The 8,971-nt window shown below is 37.9% G+C and overlaps 1 long non-coding RNA gene across 1 annotated transcript; it reads left to right on the top strand.

Moving 5' to 3' along the window:
* LOC122484399 lies at positions 1-373 on the top strand. The gene is made up of 2 exons (XR_006297563.1): positions 1-107; positions 336-373. It is a non-coding gene; the product is annotated as an uncharacterized LOC122484399 (long non-coding RNA).
* Positions 374-8,971: the final 8,598 nt, after the last annotated feature.

The following is an 8,971-nucleotide window of genomic DNA, read 5'->3' as shown; positions in this document are numbered from 1 at the left end:
CTCTAAATAAGCCAAAAAGAATTAAGCCTAAGTACACTTCAGAGTAATATAATTTCTGTCCAAACTTTAAAATTAACAGAACTTTTTTGGCCATGTATTTATAAAAGGTTACATTTTTTTTTTTTTCAACGTTTATTTATTTTTGGGACAGAGAGAGACAGAGCATGAACGGGGGAGGGGCAGAGAGAGAGGGAGACACAGAATCGGAAACAGGCTCCAGGCTCTGAGCCATCAGCCCAGAGCCCGACGCGGGGCTCGAACTCACGGACCGCGAGATCGTGACCTGGCTGAAGTCGGACGCTTAACCGACTGTGCCACCCAGGCACCCCTAAAAGGTTACATTTTTAATTCAACATTTAAATTGAAAAAATTTCAAAATCCTCCAAATCTAGTAATAAGAAATAAAATAAATGGTCTTTAAAATAGGATGTATAAGCCATCATTATTAAGTATCTTTTAAAACATAATAAATATTGATAAAGCATGGATTATGCAGCACTGCTTTCCTTCATGAAAAGGAAGGGCAATTTTTTTTCACTTTTTAATTCCAGAAGACAATTTTTTTCAGAAGACAAAGAATAATTAATGGTCTCCCCTCCACACCTACTTTAGGCACAAGCTTACATATAAATGTACACATATTGCTTCTAAAATATCTTTCCATTAGAGACTATATAAATTGGTACATGGATATACTGAAAGTTGCAAGGGCTTACCACCTTCATGTGTGCTAATAGATCTTGGACTTAACAGCTTCAAAGAAAGAAACACCTTCACTGAAAAGGGGCTCCTCCCTCCACCTCTGCTACAGTACATGAGCCTCCAGGGCTCTTCCATTCTTATTCCCTGAAACTGGATAGAGAGGTGCAAACAGAACTATCTAGAAGTCACCACAGCCCTCACAAAAGAATGAAACAGTTACTGGGCATTAACTGGCTTCAAATTGTCCTTGAAATAAAATACTTGGCCTCTATTATATTTTTACATAAATCTTTCATAAATTAATCCTGTCTTAATAAAGTCACCTCAACATCTTAATTAGTAATACAACAGACTCCCTTGGAGAAAAGATGAATAGTTTGGGACTGTGAGGGAAGGGCAGAATTCCTTTGAAAGGCCTGATAATAAACCCCAAAAGCTGGAGGCAGGGAAACTCTAAGACAGCTGACAGTGATGCGAATAACATTCTACATCCCTCAAAGCTTTCTCCAGTGACTCAGGGAGTGCATTAGAAACACAACAGTGGGACAGTCAATACAAAAGTGGAAAAGGGAAGAGTTCATAGAAAGAAAAGAATTTAATTAAACCTCAGATCATCTGGGCAAAAATAAGGAATACAAAAAACTAGGCTACTTCTCTTTTAATCAGAGATTGCCAAATTCATGTCCTGGTCTATTACAAAAAATATTTTTCTCCTTTATTAACAACCGTAAGACACAAAATGTCTGCTGGAATGCACAAAAATTTTTTTAAACTATTAGTATTTAAGGAAGGTACAAAAAAAGCTAAAGAATTGGACAAAGGGACATTCATCAGAGTCTGAATACTATGCATTTGCTCATAAGCTGGTTCACTCTGTGGAAGAGGTGTCAGGAGCTCTATAAATGAGTCAGAAATGTTCTTCAGGGTTAGAATTACTCTCCACAGTGCTCAGAAACCCCTCTATAAGTGACTGCCTGCTTGCCTAACTAGCTTTCTGCAAATGTGGTTTTCTTTTTCCTAGTATCAATCCTGAATTTCAATGAGACATACTATAAATATCAAAGAGAGTGAAAATACATACACACCAAAGGAAACAATAAACGTACACAAGATTAGAACTGAGAGTTAATCAGAAAAAAAAAAGCTACAAATTGTAAGATAACATTGCTCAATGCTATAGAACAAGATGATAGGAGTTTTAAATTGTTGTGTTTGACAAAGATGCTTCAGTACTACCACAAAGACGTTTAAACATGACGAGGCATGGCAAATGTTTTAAAACAGAAAATATCTTTAAGACATCACTATACTAACAAGGAAATACTTACAAAGTAGCCATACCAAGAACAGAAAAGGTAAAATTCAAAAGTAAAGCAAGCTCAAGTCACTTTAACAATTGAAGGGTAATCGTGAACTGTAAACCAGGTAACACAGCGTAGTACAAAACAAATACGGAATGGCACAGGCTGTCCATGGGTTTCATACTCCACACACAGGGAATCTAAAATGAGGGTGGCCATTTAGCTAAATGACACATACTCTCATATCATTAAAAATCTACATTTAACATGGACTAAAATTGAACACAAATAACATTTTAATACAACGATTCATGGGAGAAGGCAAAGAGAACTAAATGGAACCTTATTTTTTTCTCTCTCACTTTCAAAGCACTCAGACAAGTCACAAGTTTAAAATCACGTGGGAATAGGGTCACCTGGGCGGCTCCATCGGTTAGACAGCCAACTTCAACTTATGTCATGATCTCCCAGTTCGTGAGTTGGAGCCCTGCATCTGGCTCCGTGCTGATAGTGCAGAGCCTGCTTGGGATTCTAACTCCCTCCCTCTCTCTCTGCCCCTTCTGTGCTCTCTCTCTCTCTCTCTCAAAATAAATAAATAAACTTAAAACAAAAATCACATAGGAATAAATCACTACCCATTTTTAAATGCCATGGAGCAGCAAAATTAGAAGAATTGTAAAACAAAATATTTTAACACTTTAATTACAAGATATATAGTCACAGTCCTGGAAGTCTTGAAAAATATATTTACTACTACAGATAAAACAAAAAGAGGTAAGGAAGTTTGCACAACAAAAGCCAAATCTATTGCTTGTAATAGGTAACAAACAAAACAAAACCTGTTTACAGGCATGCACAGCTTTGAAGTTAACCCGAAGGGTGAGCATGTAAGGAAAAAGACACTGTCAAGGGCTGGCTAACAACCAAGCTGGGACATGGCATTCATCAAGAATATACTAATGTCAGCGCACCTGGGTGGCTCAGTCAGTTGAGCATCTGACTCTTGGTTTTGGCTCGGGTCATGATCTCACAGTTCATGGGTTGGAGCCCAGCAACAGGCTCTGCAGCTGGCAGCATAGAACCTGCTTGGGATTCTCTCTCTCTGTCCCTCCCCTGCTCGTGCTGTCTCTGTCTCTTTCAAAATAAATAAACTTACAAAAAATTCTTTTGAAAGAATATACTAATGTCAAGCAAAATGTAAACTAAAAGCTGTGCAAAGAAAATTATAGACATCTGTGAACATGAAATGTAGGGGTTTTTCTACATTCCATAGGCAATATGTCGAAAAAAAATCTAAATTCTTAAATTAAATCAGAGGTTTTATTGGTTTTATTTTGTTTTGCTTTTTTCTCAGTAAACAGGTTGGCAGTGCTAGCAACCATAAATCTAAATTTTTCAATTTGATGTCTTTAACACTTACAGCTTGTTCTGGCTAAGTTCTTGGATTGTCTAAGAAATGAGTACTAATCCATAGCTAACTACTCATGTAGAAAGTAAGTTAAAACAGGAGTAAGGAAAGACTGGAATCCTGCAATGATATTATATGAAAAAAAGGAAGAAAAAGACCTTGATTTCCCTCAAATCTCACAACTTGAAAGCAAGTTGTCATAATCTTTCATCATCTCACCCACAGGAAACAAAAATGTACACTTTCCATTTTACTCAATACAGCTTAGTCTCTCAGTTCAAAAAACAAAATGAATTGAAGTTGAGGCATCAGTGGTTAAGGGTGACAGTGGACTTCTTTAGCAGCCTCTGCAGGGAATAAAAGTCTCGCATGAAAATGAAGAAGGTCATCGTCTAACTCTGGCTCTTTTTCAATTTCTTCTTCATTGTACTGTATATCTATAAAACAAAGATTAAATATTAGGCACTAACCAAAATTAGGCTTGTCAAAATTTCTTCCTAAAGAAAATAGATTTCTCACCCCCTCTTTTTAAAAAAAAAATTTTTTTTTAACGTTTTATTTATTTTTGAGACAGGGAGAGACAGAGCATGAACAGGGGAGGGTCAGAGAGAGGGAGACACAGAATGTGAAGCAGGCTCCAGGCTCTGAGCTGTCAGCACAGAGCCGACGCGGTGCTAGAACTCACGGACCGCAAGATCATGACCTGAGCCGAAGTCGGCTGTCTAACCGACTGAGCCACCCAGGAGCCCCTTCTCACCCCCTCTTTTATTAACTAGGCTGTCTTAAAAATCATATTCTTGGGGTGCCTGAGTGGCTCAGTTAGTTGAGCGTCTGACTTAGGCTCAGGTCATGATCTCACAGTTCGCAGTTCATGGGTTCAAGCCCTGCATCAGGCTCTCTGCTGTCAGGGCAGAGCCTTTTTCAGATCCTCTGTCCACCCCTCTCTCTGCCCCCCCCCCCCCGCTTGTGTTCTCACTCTCAAAAATAAATGAACATTTAAAAAAAATGACATTCTCACAAAACATCAAAATTTTCTTTATAATTTTCTTCATGTGAAAAACAGATGTGCATTTAGGCTTTGGTCATACAAAGCTGTTCAGTTAGCATAGAAAAGAATGCTGTTGTAAACACATTTTGGTTAAAAAAATGTAGAGCCATATCTCAAAGAGTTTTTTTAGCATTACTCCTAAATTACAGTTTCTTTTAGCAAGAGTCAAGTATTCTATCATCCTATCATAAAGTATCTATCCTCTATCCTATTCTATCATTCTATCACAAAGTATCATCCTTTAATTATACATACCAAAGTATACTATAAAATTTATATGCTTCATGAAAATTCATATGTGAAACAAAAACCCAAATTACAAATACATACCACTAAGTCAGTTAAACCAAAGACTACTACATACCTAAAAAGTATTAAGAAGAATGATATAAACACAGGACCAATACTTTCTAACAGAGCTGGAAAGAATACTATTAGAAACTCTTTAAGAAGCAATATTCACTCATAAGTGCCTAGTATGTATAAGAAGTGGAATTCCTTAAGTCCATAAATAATCTTGAGCTAATAATCCTTTTTTAATATAAATTATAATAATTTGCTGGAAACTGAGGTAGATCTACAGTAATATCCACCCTTTATTACCCATGCCAAAAAATCATTATAAGAAACTTCTCTAAATTCTCATCCAGTTATTTTTTTTAATGTTTTTATTTATTTTTGAGAGAGAGACAGAGTGAAAGCAGGGGAGGGGCAGAGAGAGAGAAGGAGACACAGAACCTGAAGCAGGCGCCAGGCTTTGAACTGTCAGCACAGAGCCTGACATGGGGCTTGAGCTCACCAACTGTGAGGTCATGACCTGAGCCGAAGTCAGACGCTTAGCCAACTGAGCCACCCAGGTGCCCCTTATTATTATTATATTTTAAGTTGGCTTCATGTTCGGCATGGGTCCTGAACACACGGCCCTGAGATTAAGACCCAAGCTGAGATCAAGTGGGATGCTTAAGTGACTAAGCCACCCAGGCGCCCCTCTCCCCAATTATTTTTTTAATTGAATGTATTTGACATACAACATTGTGTAAATGTAAGGTGTACAACATATTACTTTGATATATTTATATATTGTCATGAGTGCCCTGTATCCATATTTATCACATTACATAATCATAGTACAATATTGTTGTTTCTAATTACTTTCTGATTGAACCCCAGTCCACCATCTAAAAAAGTTTAGCCTAGGTGAATAGCTGTCTTATTAGTTTCTCGTCACACAGTCATCAACAAAAGAATATGCCAGATCATTTTTTAATGTTTCCTACAATTTAAACAACAGAGATAGGAATCCTTCTCCATCTCTAAAGAAACACAGCATTATTCTATTGAGTGGTTTTTATGTGTTTTTTAAATCTGTATGTAAGCAGAACTTTCCTGGATTGCTATATTTAATTTTGGGATCCGTGATTTAAGAGAAGAAAAAATCTTAGGTATCTTTGGAATATACAGTGATTGTTTCAAAATTTTGTAAAACGAGAACGCCTGAGTGGCTCAGTCGGTTAAGCGTCTGACTTCGGCTCAGGTCATGATCTCACAGTTTGTGAGTTTGAGCCCCGCGTCGGGCTTTGGGCTGACAACTCAGAGCCTGGAGCCCGCTTCGGATTCTGTGTCTCCCTCTGTCTGCCCCTCCGCTGCTTACACTGTCTCTCGCATTGTCTCAAAAATAAATAAACATTAAAAAAAATTTTTTTAATAAATAAAAATAAAAATTTTGCAAAACGAGGACTAAAAGTTATAAAAATGATTAATGTTAAGAGAAAGAATGTAAAATTACGAGGTGGATTGTTCCACTCAGCAGATTTAAACATGCCTTATTGTACTACAGAGGCAGTAAAGTTAGACACTATGATTTCCCAATCTCCCTTGCAGCTAGGATTCCAGATATGACTGGTCCAGTCAATCAGATGCACTCACTTGAGACTTTTGCCCAGAACCGAGTTACATGGGGAGAGAGGGAGCACAGGAGGTACCCACTTTTGCCAACACAAAGCACAGCAGAGGTGGTGTAGCTCTGGAGCAGGCAACTGTTCACAGTTTCCTTAATCCAGCAGGAGGCTTCTTGGTCTGGCAGGCAGTTTCTTGATTGTTCCAAAAGCAGCAGCTTCTTTGGCAGCCCGCTCTTAGGATGCCGTTCCTATGAAGCTCAACCTAGGTTCTGTTTCATCAGCCTTCCCAAAGAGTCTGTGAACTATATGCACCCCTTAAACAATCCCATTGTGTTTCAGAGCTAAAGAAGGTTCCATTATCTACAACCAGGAATCTTGACCTTGATAGAAATTTGGTAGCTAGAAGTAAGGTACAGCTAGTAGAAGATCTTATATATGGAGTTAGCTTAGTTGAGGAGGTAGGGCTTTGGGCAGTCAGGCCTCATGCCACTAAGGTTAAGGTGTTAGAGGAAATGGTGGTAGAATTTCAGAATGTTAGCATGTGTGGGCTGCTTTTAGCCTCTTTTAGCAAAGTCTTACAAGAGAGATGTGATTCAGGCTAAGGTTAACAAGACTGCACAGATGGAAAGGAATATAGCTTTGCCAAGGAATTGCTCTCTACAAAATAAATTGACAAAGTCCTAAATCTAGAGCCCTGAAGAACTGAAAAAGTCAGCTACGACCATATTCCAAACTGAAACATTTGTAAGTAAGGGTTCTGAGGAAGCTGCTAAAGCTTCTTCAACTTTTTCATAAACCTTCCCTTAAGCATTTTCTGCCAAGTAATGGGAGCAATCCTAAGGAAAAAGATCTGAGTGATGACTATTGCCATCCCATCCAAACCCATAGTTTAAAATGGTCCCAAATAGTACCATTCATTTAAGACCCAAGAGAAGAGAGAGAACACAGAAGCCAGCAAGTAAAAGATGAGGTTTAACAAAGAACCTTGTGACTTGACAAGATCTTTGTGGTTACTCATGGTAATAATTTAAAAAGACGGACCAGTAACTTACTAAGTTTTTAGGGAACATTTTGCCAAAAAATAAAACCAAACAAAAACAGACACACACCCTAAACCTGGCCTACAACAGCCTGTAACTATCTAAAACAATCCTCAAACCCCTAAACCCATCATAACAGAAAGTGAAGTACTAAGGCTGTCCACCCCAAAGACAGGCACCCTTTCCAATGCCCACTCAAATACATGAATTCACCAGAAAGGTGAATCCGGGTTTACCTGATTGGAAAACTCAGGAATATATTTATGGACAGAGCAGAGAGACCTTGCTATTTTTGCCAAGCAGTGCCTTTTAAGTGTTATGGAACAGAGACTGTTATGTTTCCCATTTTCCCCTTTTCTAAAAGGGGATTTTAGAAACAGAAATAAATAAACAGAAATAACAACTGATTTTATTGCAGTTATCCTGTACCTATTTCACCATTATGCATTTGGTTCTCAGGTGACAGACACCTTGCGTTTTAGTTTGTGGATGGCCAGAACATTAGGCGCCATATCCTAACCTGATAGAGGGGACTATACAAGGATATCATGGTCTTTGAGCTATATGCAATAATGGACTGAATTTGGGGTATTTCCTTTTTGGGAAGAGGAAGTTGAGTGTTTTCTATGTTTCAGAAGAGTGTGCACAGATATTTAGGTAGCCAATAAAGCTGTCTGGGTTAAAACCAAAAGTTGCCTACCAAACATGACCTCTTTCCTTCTTCTTTAAAGATCCTAACTTTTAGCTGGTCCAATTGCCACATGTATTTCTCGGCTTTCCTAGCAGCTACATGGCCAAGAGACGTAAGTTCCAATGCTGTGTGGTCCTCCAGGAAAACTGCCTCCAGGAGGCTGATTCAACTGGGGAAATTTCCTTTTCCTCCCTTCCCCACTGCCTCCAAAAACAATCCTGGACAGTGAGAATGAGGTAACTTAAGGATAAAAACCATGCACTGAGGAAAGCAGAGCAGAGAGGTAGAAACCTGGACACCACCTACCTCCAGATTTCTTTTGTATAAGAGGGAGAAACTCATATTTAAATTAAAACACTGTTATCTTTGGTTTTTCTGTTATATGTAGCAGAACCTGATCTTAAGTGATAGAACTGAAAGCAAAAATATAAACAACAACAACAAAAATGACCTGAAGTGGTAGCAAAAGTTATTCAATAGAAGAATTTCTGGCAGTTAAATTTGCTGAAAGGAGGAAGAAGTTAACAGGAAACACTGGGGAAACTATGATCTTCTCAGAAGAATTATTACCATCAAAGAGACTTATTGAGACAGGGGATGATAAGCACCCATAAAAGACTAACTTTATGAGTGACAACAATAGAAATTTACTTTAAAAGCACTACAGAACTTTCTCACTTAAACATTTCATTGCATTATGGCATAATTATGGCCACTTAATTAAATCATTAAGGGAGAGCAAATTAAAAAGAAGAGAGGTATGAAAGTGAGAGCAGATATTGAGTTTGTATTCTTCCTAGTTCTGATAGACTTCAATCTTTAAGTATCTGTATCCTAAAAAAGAATGTGTTCTCATTTTAAAAGTATCTTCCTTTATTTCATA

Source organism: Prionailurus bengalensis, chromosome D1, assembly GCF_016509475.1.
Source record: "Prionailurus bengalensis isolate Pbe53 chromosome D1, Fcat_Pben_1.1_paternal_pri, whole genome shotgun sequence".
NCBI classification, from domain to species: domain Eukaryota; kingdom Metazoa; phylum Chordata; class Mammalia; order Carnivora; family Felidae; genus Prionailurus; species Prionailurus bengalensis.
This window is presented reverse-complemented; position numbering and strand designations above follow the sequence as displayed.